This window comes from Nomascus leucogenys, chromosome 1a (genome assembly GCF_006542625.1).
Source record: "Nomascus leucogenys isolate Asia chromosome 1a, Asia_NLE_v1, whole genome shotgun sequence".
Classification (NCBI taxonomy): Eukaryota; Metazoa; Chordata; class Mammalia; order Primates; family Hylobatidae; genus Nomascus; species Nomascus leucogenys.
Window position 1 is genome coordinate 24,060,238 of NC_044381.1, and position 13,297 is coordinate 24,073,534.

The window sequence follows — 13,297 nt, forward strand, 5'->3', positions numbered from 1 at the left end:
TCACTCAAAACCTCTCAACTACATGGAAACTGAACAACCTGCTCCTGAATGACTACTGGGTACATAACGAAATGAAGGCAGAAATAAAGATGTTCTTTGAAACCAATGAGAACAAAGACACAACATACCAGAATCTCTGGGACACGTTCAAAGCAGTGTGTAGAGGGAAATTTATAGCACTAAATGCCTGCAAAAGAAAGCAGGAAAGATCCAAAATTGATACCCTAACATCACAATTAAAAGAACTAGAAAAGCAAGAGCAAACACATTCAAAAGCTAGCAGAAGGCAAGAAATAACTAAAATCAGAGCAGAACTGAAGGAAATAGAGACACAAAAAACCCTTCAAAAAATCAATGAATCCAGGAGCTGGTTTTTTGAAAAGATCAACAAAATTGGTAGACTGCTAGCAAGACTAATAAAGAAGAAAAGAGAGAAGAATCAAATAGACGCAATAAAAAATAAAAAAGGGGGTATCACCACCGATCCCGCAGAAATACAATCTACCATCAGAGAATACTACAAACACCTCTATGCAAATAAACTAGAAAATCTAGAAGAAATGGATAAATTCCTTGACAAATACACCCTCCCAAGACTTAACCAGGAAGAAGTTGAATCTCTGAATAGACCAATAAAAGGCTCTGAAATTGTGGCAATAATCAATAGCTTACCAACCAAAAAGAGTCCAGGACCTGATGGATTCACAGCCGAATTCTACCAGAGGTACAAGGAGGAACTGGTACCATTCCTTCTGAAACTATTCCAATTGATAGAAAAAGAGGGAATCCTCCCTAACACATTTTATGAGGCCAGCATCATCCTGATACCAAAAGCCTGGCAGAGACACTACCAAAAAAGATAATTTCAGACCAATATCCTTGATGAACATTAATGCAAAAATCCTCAATAAAATACTGGCAAACTGAATCCAGCAGCACATCAAAAAGCTTATCCACCATGATCAAGTGGGCTTCATCCCTGGGATCCAAGGCTGGTTCAACATACGCAAATCAGTAAATGTAATCCAGCATATAAACAGAACCAAAGACAAAAACCACATGATTATCTCAATAGATGCAGAAAAGGCCTTTGACAAAATTCAACAACCCTTCATGCTAAAAACTCTCAATAAATTAGGTATTGATGGGACGTATCTTAAAATAATAAGAGCTATCTATGACAAACTCACAGACAATATCATACTGAATGGGCAAAAACTGGAAGCATTCCCTTTGAAAACTGGCACAAGACAGGGATGCCCTCTCTCACCACTCCTATTCAACATAGTGTTGGAAGTTCTGGCCAGGGCAATCAGGCAGGAGAAGGAAATAAAGGGTATTCAATTAGGAAAAGAGGAAGTCAAATTGTCCCTGTTTGCAGATGACATGATTGTATACCTAGAAAACCCCATGGTCTCAGCCCAAAATCTCCTTAAGCTGATAAGCAACTTCAGCAAAGTCTCAGGATACAAAAACAATGTACAAAAATCACAAGCATTCTTATACACCAATAACAGACAGAGAGCCAAATCATGAGAGAACTCCCATTCACAATTGCTTCAAAGAGAATAAAATACCTAGGAATCCAACTTACAAGGGATGTGAAGGACCTCTTGAAGGAGAACTACAAACCACTGCTCAATGAAATAAAAGAGGATACAAACAAATGGAAGAACATTCCATGCTCATGGGTTGAAAGAATCAATATCGTGAAAATGGCCATACTGCCCCAGGTAATTTATAGATTCAATGCCATCCCCATCAAGCTACCAATGACTTTCTTCACAGAATTGGAAAAAAACTACTTTAAAGTTCACATGGAACCAAAAAAGAGCCCACATTGCCAAGTCAATCCTAAGCCAAAAGAACAAAGCTGGTGGCATCATGCTACCTGACTTCAAACTATACTACAAGGCTACAGTAACCAAAACAGCATGGTACTGGTACCACAACAGAGACATAGATCAATGGAACAGAACAGAGCCCTCAGAAATAACACCGCATATCTACAACTATCTGATCTTTGACAAACCTGACAAAAACAAGCAATGGGGAAAGGATTCCCTATTTAATAAATGGTGCTGGGAAAACTGGCTAGCCACACGTAGAAAGCTGAAACTGGATCCCTTCCTTACACCTTATACACAAATTAATTCAAGATGGATTGAAGACTTACACGTTAGACCTAAAACCATAAAAACCCTAGAAAAAAACCTAGGCAATACCATTCAGGACATAGGCATGGGCAAGGACTTCATGTCTAAAACACCAAAAGCAATGGTAACAAAAGCCAAAATGGACAAATGGGATCTAATTAAACTAAAGAGCTTCTGCACAGCAAAAGAAACTACCATCAGAGTGAACAGGCAACCTACAAAATGGGAGAAAATTTTCACAACCTACTCATCTGACAAAGGGCTAATATCCAGAATCTACAATGAACTCAAACAAATTTACAAGAAAAAAACAACCCTATCAAAAAGTGGGTGAAGGACATGAACAGACACTTCTCAAAAGAAGACATTTATGCAGCCAAAAAACACATGTGCACACACACACACACACAGATAGTAACCCCGGGTATCCACAATAGATTGGTTTGAGGATACTAAAATTCAAGGATGCTCAATTCCCTTACATGTGGTTTGTGAATGATTCTGTCATTATGCAACTGTGTGCTCATATCATATATAGTTATTGATACCAGTTAGTGGCATGAATCCTGATTCTGTCACCTACTGTGTTTTTCTGGGCAGTTTTTGATCTCTATGACATGAGTTTCCTAGTCTATGAAATGTGGTTAATAATAGTAGGCTCATGAGAAACATTAAATAAGATGTGAATAAAAGCTTGCTAAAGTGCCAGGCATGTAGTAAGTGCTGATTGGCATAAATTACTGTGCTCCATCAGTGGTAATTCTCTACAGCAGGAGTTCCCAACCTCTGGGCCATGGACTGGTACTGATCTGTGGCCTGTTAGGAACAGGGCTGCATGGCAGGAGGTGAGTGGCAGGTGAGCAAGCCTTACCGCCTGAGCTCTGCCTCCTGTCAGATCAGCGGCAGCATTACATTCTCATAGGAGAGTGAACCCTATTGTGAACTGCACATGTGAGGCATCTAGTTTGCATACTTCTTATGAGAATCTAATGCCAAATGATCTGAAGTGGAACAGTTTCATCCTGAAACCATCCCGTACCCTAGTCAGTGGAAAAATTATCTTCCATGAAACCAGTCCCTGGTACCAAAAAGGCTGGGGACTGTTGCTCTACAGGAAGCAATTTTGCCCCCACCCTAGGGGACATTTGGCAATGTCTGGAGGAAACTGTGGGTGTCATAGCTGGAAAGAGCTACTATTATCTAGCGGAGAGCAGTCAGGGATGCTGCTAGCCATCCTACAATGCCCTACACAGCCCCTGAGAGGCTATAAACATCAATAAGACTGACGTTAAGAAACCCTGTTCTGTATTAACAGATTGGATTAGTGCATTAAAATGATTCAAAAAACACTACTGTAATTCTTTTTAAAAACTTTTAGAAGAAATATCAAATTCTGTGATTCTACTAGGGTTGAATGATCTCTTGGGTATGATCATTGCAGCATCTTATGCTCCAGATACCCCAAGCTGCTAGTGGCTCCTCAGTCACTTCAAGCCTTTTCATGAATCCATGCTTGTGCAGTTTTGTTCCCTTTGCCTAGAATACCCCCACGCCTTGTGTGTCTGTTCATTTCTTACTAGTCCTTCATGACTTACAACAAACTAACTTCTATGACACCTTTCCTCTCATCCCTTCTCCACTAGATTTCTAGCTCTGACATAGCTAGACCTGAAATTTGAGGGTCATAAGTATCTTCTCTCTGTTCACACTTACCATATGGTTTTATAATGTTTGGTAGGTTTTCTTTTCTCTAATATTCTATGAATTCCTTTGGGGCAAGATTATGCCTCCTTTATTTTTTATAGCCTCTGCTAAAAAACATATGGACTTGGAGTAAGCATTAATAAATTTCTGGTGAATGAATGAAGGAGTAAATAAATAAAGTGAGATGCATGTTTAGATACTAGAACACAGCATATGGGAACTCTGCTTGGTTCCCAACTTCCTGGGAATTTTCCATTCCTTTTTTGGAGAAGTGAAGGTGAACAAGTCTACTGACCCTGGGAAGCACTGGCTTAGTATCGAAGTAAGCCATCTGGAAGGCTGAGTTCAACATTAGGAAGTGGCTAATCACACATTTATCTGTTTTATGTTATCTGGTTACTAAGATTGTTTCCAAATTTATTCCTAAAACCACAGTAGTGCACATGTGTGTGTCGAAAGCTATTTGCATATATTGATGGTTTGGGGTAGTGTTTTAATTCATGCAGCAGTGCAAGACATAGCATTCAGGGTACTGTGAATTTTTACTAAACAAGCTATTTAACAAATCCATAAATCAAACTATTTCTATCATAGGTGGCTGTGTTAGTCTGTTCTCACACTGCTAATGATGATATACCTGAGACTGGGTAATTTACAATGGAAAGAGGTTTAATTGACTCACAGTTCTGCAGGGCTGGGGAGGCCTCAGGAAACTTACAATCATGGCAGAAGGGGAAGTAAACATATCCTTCTTTATGTAGTGGCAGCAAGGAGAAGTGCTGAGCAAATGCAGGGACATCCTCTTATAAAACCATCAGATCTCATGAGAACTCAATCACTGTCACAAGAACAGCATGAGGGTAACTGCCCCCAGGATTAAATTACCTTCCACCGGGTCCCTCCCATGACATGTGGGTATTATGGGAACTACAATTCAAGATGAGATTTGGGTGGGAGCACAGCCAAACCATACCAGTGGCATAATGTTTTCCAATAAAACTTGAGTTTTACAAATGTTGTCAAAATATGGAAGCAGTTAAATGAAAGTAAATCATGAACTATAGAACAAGTTATAAAAAAATCACTATATATGAAATATTTAAGACAAAATCATAAATGCTAATAAAGCAAGGTTACTCTGTGCTTTAATTTAATATTCAAAGAAAGTTGCCTTACTATTTGCATGCCAGATCATCGTTCACTTGGAAAATCCAAAGGAATCAACTGAAAAATGCTAATATTAATAGAATAGATTTGCAAGGTGGCAAGGTAGTTTAAAATCAATAAAATTTGTTATGGAGAAACATCACACTTTTTAAAATGTGATAAAATTCCATTTATACTAACAAGAAAAAAATACATTTTCTAAGAATAATTTGAAAGAAAATTGTGTGACCATCATGAGAAGTTGTAAAAAGCTGTAAAATTTTATTGATTCTGATATATGAATAAAGGCTGGGTATGGTGGCTCACACCTGTAATCTCAGCTGTTTGGGAGGCTGAGGTGTGAGAATTGCTTGAGCCTAGGAGTTTGAGACCAGCCTAGGCAACATGGTGAGACCCCATCTCTATAAAAAATACAAAAATTAGCTGGTCACGGTGGTGTGCATCTGTGGTCCCAGCTGCATGGGTGGCTGAGGCAGGAGAATCACTTGAACCCAGGAGGTGGAGGTTGTAGCCAGCCAGGACCATATCACTGCACTCCAACCTGGGCAGCAGAGCAAGACCCTGTCTCAAAACAAAACAAAATAGAAACAAAAAAAACTGGTGTATGAATAAGAATACCAATTTATGAATTTATGCAGAAGGAATTGCCTTTTCCAGTTATTATAATACTTATGTATACTTTTCATCATATTCTATTCCATGTATCAAAGTGTCCATAAAACAATGGGTAGTCATGAAGACATGTCCCTAACGTCCACCCAAGCATGTCTCTGTAGTGACCAGGATATACCAATTTCCAAAATGTAGTTTCTTACAGACCAATATCTCTGATGAACATAGATGCAAAAATCCTTACCAAAATACCAGCAAATCAAATCCAACTGCAGATCAAAAAGACAATTCAATTTAATCAAGTGGGTTTCATCCCAGGGATGCAAGGATGGTTCAACATACATAATTCAATAAATGTGATTCAGTATATATACAAAATTAAAAACAAAAACCATGTGATCATCTCAACAGATGGAGAAAAAGCATTTGATAAAAATCCAGCATCTCTTTATAATAATAACCCTCAGCAAACAAGGCATAAAAGGAACATACCTCAAAATATAAAAGCCATATGTGATAAACCTACAGCCTGCGTACTAAGTGGGAAAAAGTTTAAAACCTTCCCCTTAAGAACTGGAGCAGGACAAAGATGCCCACTTTCAACACTTTATTCAGCATAGTACTGGAAGTCCTCACCAGAGCCATCAGAAAGAAGAACTAAAGAGCATCCAAATTGAAAAAGTGAAAGTCAAACTAACTCTGCTGACGATATGATTTTATACATAAAAGACACTAAAGACTCCTCCAAAAGAATCCTAGATTTGATCAATGAATTTAGTAAAGTCTCAGATTACAAAAATCAGTATAGACAAATCAATAGCACTGCTTTACACCACCAACAACAATCGAGCTGAAAATCAAATAAATAATCTCTTTTATAATAGTAACAACAACAACAAAATCTTCCTAGGAATATACTTAACCAAGGAGGTAAACCATCTCTACAAGGAGAACTACAAAACACTGATAAAAGAAACCATAGATGACACAAACAAATGGAAAAACATCCAATGCTTATTAATTGGAAGAATCAATATAAGGAAAATGACCATATTGCTCAATGTAATGTTCAGATTCAATGCCATTCCTATCAAAATAACAATGTCATTTTTCACAGAATAAAAAAAAACCTTAAAATTCATACAGAGCCAAATAAGAGCCCAAAGAGCCAAAGCAAAAAGAACAAATATAGAGGCATCACATTACTCAACTTCAAATTATACTACAAAGCTATAGTAACCAAAACAGCATGGTACTGATATAAAAGTAGACATATAGACCAATGTAGCAGAATAGAGAACCGAGGAATAAAGCTAAATACTTACAACCAACTGATGTTCAACAAAGCAGACAAAAGCATACACACTGGGGAAAGGACACCCTATTCAATAACTGGTGCTGGGAAAATTGGATAGCCACATGTAGAAGAATGAAACTGGATCCCTGTCTCTCACCATATAAAAAAATTAACTCAAAATGGATTAAAGACTTAAATCTAAGATCTAAAACCCTGAAAATTCTGCAATTAAACCTAGGAAAAACTCTCCTGGGCATTGACCTAGGCAAAGAATTCGTGACTAAGACTCTAAAAGCAAATGCAACAAAAATGAAAATTAATAAATTAAAAATTAAAATTCATTTTTAAAATTAGTAAATGTAATTTAAATTTTAATTTAAAAATCAATATATTTTAATAAATTGATTTTTAAAGCTTCTGTATAGCCATAATAATAACAATAATCAACAGTAAGCAACCTACAGAATAGGAGAAAATATTTGCAAACTATGGACCTGACAAAGGACTAATAGCCAGAATGCACAAGGAACTCAAACAATTCAGCAAGGAAAACAAACAAATAAATAATCTCATTAAAAAGTAGGCAATCAACTTAAACAGACATTTCTCAAGGAAGATATATAAATGGCTAAGAAACATATGAAAAATGCTCAAAATCACTAATTATCAAGGAAATACAGATTAAAACCACAGTGAGATACCAGTTTACTCCAGCCAGAATGGCCATTATTAAAAAGTCAAAACACAAAATATGTTGGCATGGATATGGTGAAAAGGAACACTTATATACTGCTAGTGGAATTGTAAAGTAGTAAAACTTCTATGGAAAACAGTGTGGAGATTTCTCAAAAAGCTAAAAGTGGATCTACCATTCATTCTAGCAATCCCACTACTGGGTATCTATACAAAGGAAAAGAAGCCATTACATAAAGAAGATAAACATGTGTGTTTATCATAGCACAATTCACAATTGCAAAGATACAGAATCAACCTAAGTGCCCATCAATTGATGAGTGGCTAAAGAAAATGTGGCGCATATGTATATATATGTATATGTATATATACATACACACACACACGTGCATATGTATGTATATACATATGTGTGTGTGTGTGTATATATGTGTATATATATGTGTATATATATATGTGTGTGTGTGTATATATATATATATATATATATATATATATATATACACCATGGAATACTATTCAGCCATAAAATGAATGAAATAATGCCTTTTGCACCAATTTAGATGGAACTGGAGACGATTATCCTAAGTGAAGTAACTCAGGAATGGAAAACCAAATACTGCATGTTCTCACTTATAAGCGGGAGCTAAGCTGTGGGTATGCCAAAGCATACAGTGTGGTATAATGGACATTGGAGACTCAGAAGTGGGGAGAGTGGGAGGGGAGTGAGGGATAAAAAAACCTACCTAGTAGTTTTTTATAATCATGTATGATATACACCATTTACGTGATGCATACACTAAAACCCTAGACTTTATCACTATACAATTCATCCATGGAACATAAACCACTTGTACCCCTAAAGCTATTGAAAAAAATTTTTTATGAAATTCACTTAAGAAAATTACACATAGGCAATAAACATAAGTAAATATGCACAATCTGACTAATAATGGACAAATACAAATTAAAATGAAAACATTTCTGATCCATAATATTGGCAAACATTAATTGATACTTTCCTCTAATTAAGGATGTAGGTACATAGGAAGTTTCATACAATGATGATGGAAGTATAACTTAGTGAATCCTTTATGGAGCACAGTTTTTACATTTTTATCAAAATATACTATTCACCTCATTAATTTTTAGGAATCAATCATTAAAGAAAAAATAAAAATCCTTTAAAAATGCAGTTTCTCTGCTTTGAATATTTCTGGATGTAACTTGAAATTTTCCTTCCCTGTCTTCTGCTTTTAAAAAAAATTTTTTATTACATTTTTTCTTTTGAAATAATGGTAGAGTCACATGCAATTTTAAGAAGTAATATACAGAGATCCTCTGTATCCTTTCCTGCTTTAAAGGATATCCTCTATATCCTTTTCCCCAATGGTAACATCTTGAGATACTATAGTACAGTATCTCAAACAGGATATTGACATTGATATGGTTACAATACAGAACATTTCTACCACCACAATAATCCTTTTGTTGCTCTTTTAGAGCCAGTCACTTCCAGCCAACCCATAGCTTTAACGTATTGCAACCACTAATGTATTCTCTATTTCTATAATTTTGTCATTTCATGAGTGTTATATAAATGGAGCCATGCAGAATGTGACATTTTGAGCCTGGCTTTTTTCACATGGCATAATTCTCTAGAGATTTTTCCAGATGGTTGTTTGTACCAATAATTCATTTCTTTTTATTGCTGAGTAGTATTTCATAGTATAAATGTACCACAGTTTAACCGTTTGCCTGTTGAAGGACATCTGGGTTGTTTCCAGGTTTTGGCTTTTATGAATAAAGCTGCTATACACATTTGTGTATAGGTTTTAATGTGAACATAAGTCTTTAATTCACTGGGCTAAATGCCCAGGAATGTAATTGTGGGATTGCACAGTAGTTGCATATTTTTGTTTAAGAACCTGCCAAAATGTTTTTCAGAGTGGCTGAACTACTTTACATTTCCATCAGAAACGTATGAGTGATCCAGTTTCTCTGCCTCCTTGACAGCACTTGGTATTGTCACTATTTTTTGTTTTAGCTATTCTGATAGGTGTGTTGTGATGACACATTTTGGCTTTAATTTGCATGTCCCCAGTGACTAATGATGTTAAACATCTTTTCATATGTTTATTTGCCATCTATATTTTTTCTTCAGTGAACTGTCTCTTCATGTCTTTTGTTCATTGTCTAATTGTTGTTTTTGTTTTTCTACTTTTAAGTTATGAGAGTTCTTTATATAGTCTACATACTAGTCCTATGTCAGATATGTAGGTTGAAAATATTGTCTTCCATTCTGTGGGTTGACTTTTTAGTTCTTCTATGAGAGGCTTTTATAGTGCAAAAATTTTTAAGTTTGAAGTCCAGTTATCAATTTTATTTCTATGAATTCTGCTTTTGGTGTCAAGTCTAAGAACTCTTTGGCTAATACTGGTTCCTGAAGATTTTCTCCTATGTTTGTTTCTAAAAGTTTTATAGTTTTATATTTTATACTTAAATCCATGACATTTTGACTTAATTTTTGTATAAGGTTTGAGACTTAGATCAAGGTTAATTATTGTACTTATGGATATCTGACTGTTTCAAAACCATTTCTTGAAAAGACTATCTTTCCTCTATTAAATTGTTTTTGCACTTTGGTTAAAAATCAGCCAGGTGTAGATGACAGGTTGATGGATGCAGCAAACCACCATGGTGCATGCATAGCTGTGTAACAAACCTGCACATTCTGCACATGTATCCCGGAACTTAAAGTATAATTTTTTTTAAAAAGTAAAAAAAAAAAATCAGCCAGGCACATTAGTGTAGCTCTATTTCTGGATTGCTCTTCTGTTCTGTTGATCTATCAATACTGTATAGTCTTGATTATTATAGCTGTATAATAAGTCTTGAAAGCAAGTAGACTAATTCCTTCTACTGTATTCTTCTTTATAATTGTCTTAGCTAATTTTAATTTCTTTGCCTTCCCATACAAATTTTAGAATAATATTGTCTACATTTAAAAAAATCTTCTTGGGATTTTCCTAGGAGTTGTATTATATCTGCATATTAATTATGGAAGAATTAACATTTTTACATGTTGAACTTTCCAATCCACAAACATGATACATTAATTTAGATATTTGATTTCCTTTTCAGCATTGTATAGTATATAAGTTTTGTACATGCTTGCTTTATTATTTTTGTGCAATTGTAAATAATTATAAACATATTTTTAATTTCATTGTCCACATGTTCACTGCTAGTACATAGAAACAATTGATTTGTGTTTGTTTCCCTTGTATCCTGCAACCTTGCTTAACTTACCTGTTCTAGGAGTGTTTTGTTTTTTTGCTTTTGGTAGAGTACTTGAAATTTCTTATAAGGAGAATCACATCACTTATAAATAGGTATAGTTTTATTTCTTCCTTTCTAATCCGAATATGTTTTATTTCATTTTCTTCCCTTACTGTTCTGGTTAGAACTTCCACTACTGTTTTAAAAAAGAACTGCTTTAGTTCCAATCATAAGGGAAAAGCATTTGGACTTTCATTATTAAGAAAAATATTATTTGTGGCTCACACCTGAAGTCCCAGCACTTTGGGAAGCTGAGGCAGGCAGATTGCCTGAGTCCAGGAGTTTGAGACCAGGCTGAGCAATGTGGTAAAACCCCATCTCTACAAAAAGTACAAAAATTAGTCAAGCATGGTGGTGCACACTGGTAGTCCCAGCTACATGGGCAGTGAAGGTGAGAGGGTCACTTGAGCCTGGGAGGTCAAGGTTGCAGTGAGCCGTGATTGTGCCACTGCACTCCAGCATGGGTGACAGAGTGAGACCCTGCCTAAAAATAATAATAATGATAATAATATTTGTATGATTTTGAGGCTTCTCTTCATTGAGTTGAGTAAATTCTCTTCTGTTACTACTTTTCTGAGAGTTTTTATCATAAATTCGTGACAATTTTGTTTGCAGAAATTTTTCTTCATCAATTGACATGACCTTGTGCATTTTCTTCTTTAGCCTGTTAATATTGTTAATGTGATTACATTGATTGATTTCCAAATATTGAACCAACCTTGCCTCCCTACAATAAACCTGACTTAATCATGATGTATAATTCTTTTTACATATTGCTGAATACCATTTGCTAACATTTTGTTAAGATTTTTTGTGTCTGTATTTCTAAGATGTTCTGCAGTTTTTTGTTTATACTCTGCATCTCACTTAGGTATCAGGGTAACACTAGCTTGATAAAATGAATTTGGACATGTTCCCTTCTTTGTTATTTTTTGGAAGAAATTATGTAGAAGTGGTGCTGATTTTTTTTGGTAGATATTTGGCAAATGTTTGGTAGAATTCTCCACTGAAATCATCTGGACCTGGATATTTTTGGGACATTTCAAAATTATGAATTCAATTGTCTTAACCATAGCGCTATTCAAATTATTTTTAATACTGTATGAATTATCATAGTTTATAATTTTTGATGAATTGGTCTGTTTCATTTGAGTTGTCAGATATGTAAGTACAGCTGTGCATAGTATATAGTATCTTTTCCATGTCCATGGAGTCTGCTTACCTGATATTGGTAATTTGTGCCTTCTCTCTTTTTCTCTATTAGTGTTCCTAAATCATTTTTTTATCTTTTCAAAATCTTTATTCTATTAATTTTCTCTTTTGTTTTTCTGTTTTTAATTTTATTGATTTCTGCTCTTATATTTACTGTTTCCTTCCCTCTGTTTAATTTGGGTTTATTTTGCTCTTCCTTTTCAAGGTTCTTCAGGTGGGAACTTAGATTATCGATTTGAGATTTCTTTTCTAATGCACGCATTTAGCACTATAAATTTCCCCTTCAACTTGCTTCATCTGATATAACATACATTCCTTCTTTCCTTTCATTAATGTTTGCACAATGTACCTTTTTCTATAATTTTACTTTGAACTTGCCTATACTATGTTTAAGTGAGTTTCTAAGTGAGCATGTAGCTGGATCATGTTTTTAATCCCTATCACTTAAATGGTATAGTTAGACTACTTATATTTGATGTAATTATTGATATGGAAGGGCTTAAGTCTGCCAGTTTATTTTTTGTTTTCTGTTTATTCTCTCTGATTTTTGTTTCTCTGTTTATTTTTTTCTGTCTTCCTGTGAGTAAATTGAATGTTTTTTAGAATTTTATGATTGAATGAAAATAAAAGTAATGTGACATAAAACATACACAAAATGCTATAGGCATTCAAAAATGTTTCCCATTAGTTGTGGGGGTGACAGGATTTCCACCTGGTTTGAATGATAGGATTTGGACAGTTAGAAATGAAGAAGACTTGCAGAGAATGAAAACTATAAGCCTGTGATGGGGAGTGGAGGTAGCTTGCATGGATGGGAAGGTAGGAAAAATCTATGGATATAGTGGAATTCAAGGCAAGACAAGTAAGAGTAAGGACTATATTCTAAATTGTACTGGGACTTGAATTTCAGGCTGAAGACATGGCCTTTGGTTAACTGGCAATAGTGAGCTATTGAAGATCTTGGGGCAGAAAAGTGGCATGATAAAAGCAGTGTTATAGGAATATTAATTTGGCACCTGTGGCTGAAAGTCACTGAGTGTGAAGTAAAGTAGAAAAGGCAACGTATGTGTGGAGGTTAGAGACAATCAAGGCCTAAAATAAAAAGGGTTTTAAA

The 13,297-nt window shown here is 35.2% G+C and overlaps 1 protein-coding gene across 3 annotated transcripts in view; it reads left to right on the forward strand.

Moving 5' to 3' along the window:
* SVEP1 (sushi, von Willebrand factor type A, EGF and pentraxin domain containing 1) overlaps window positions 1-13,297 on the forward strand; it is a 231,939-nt gene that overhangs the window by 51,085 nt on the left and 167,557 nt on the right. The window lies entirely within an intron of this gene.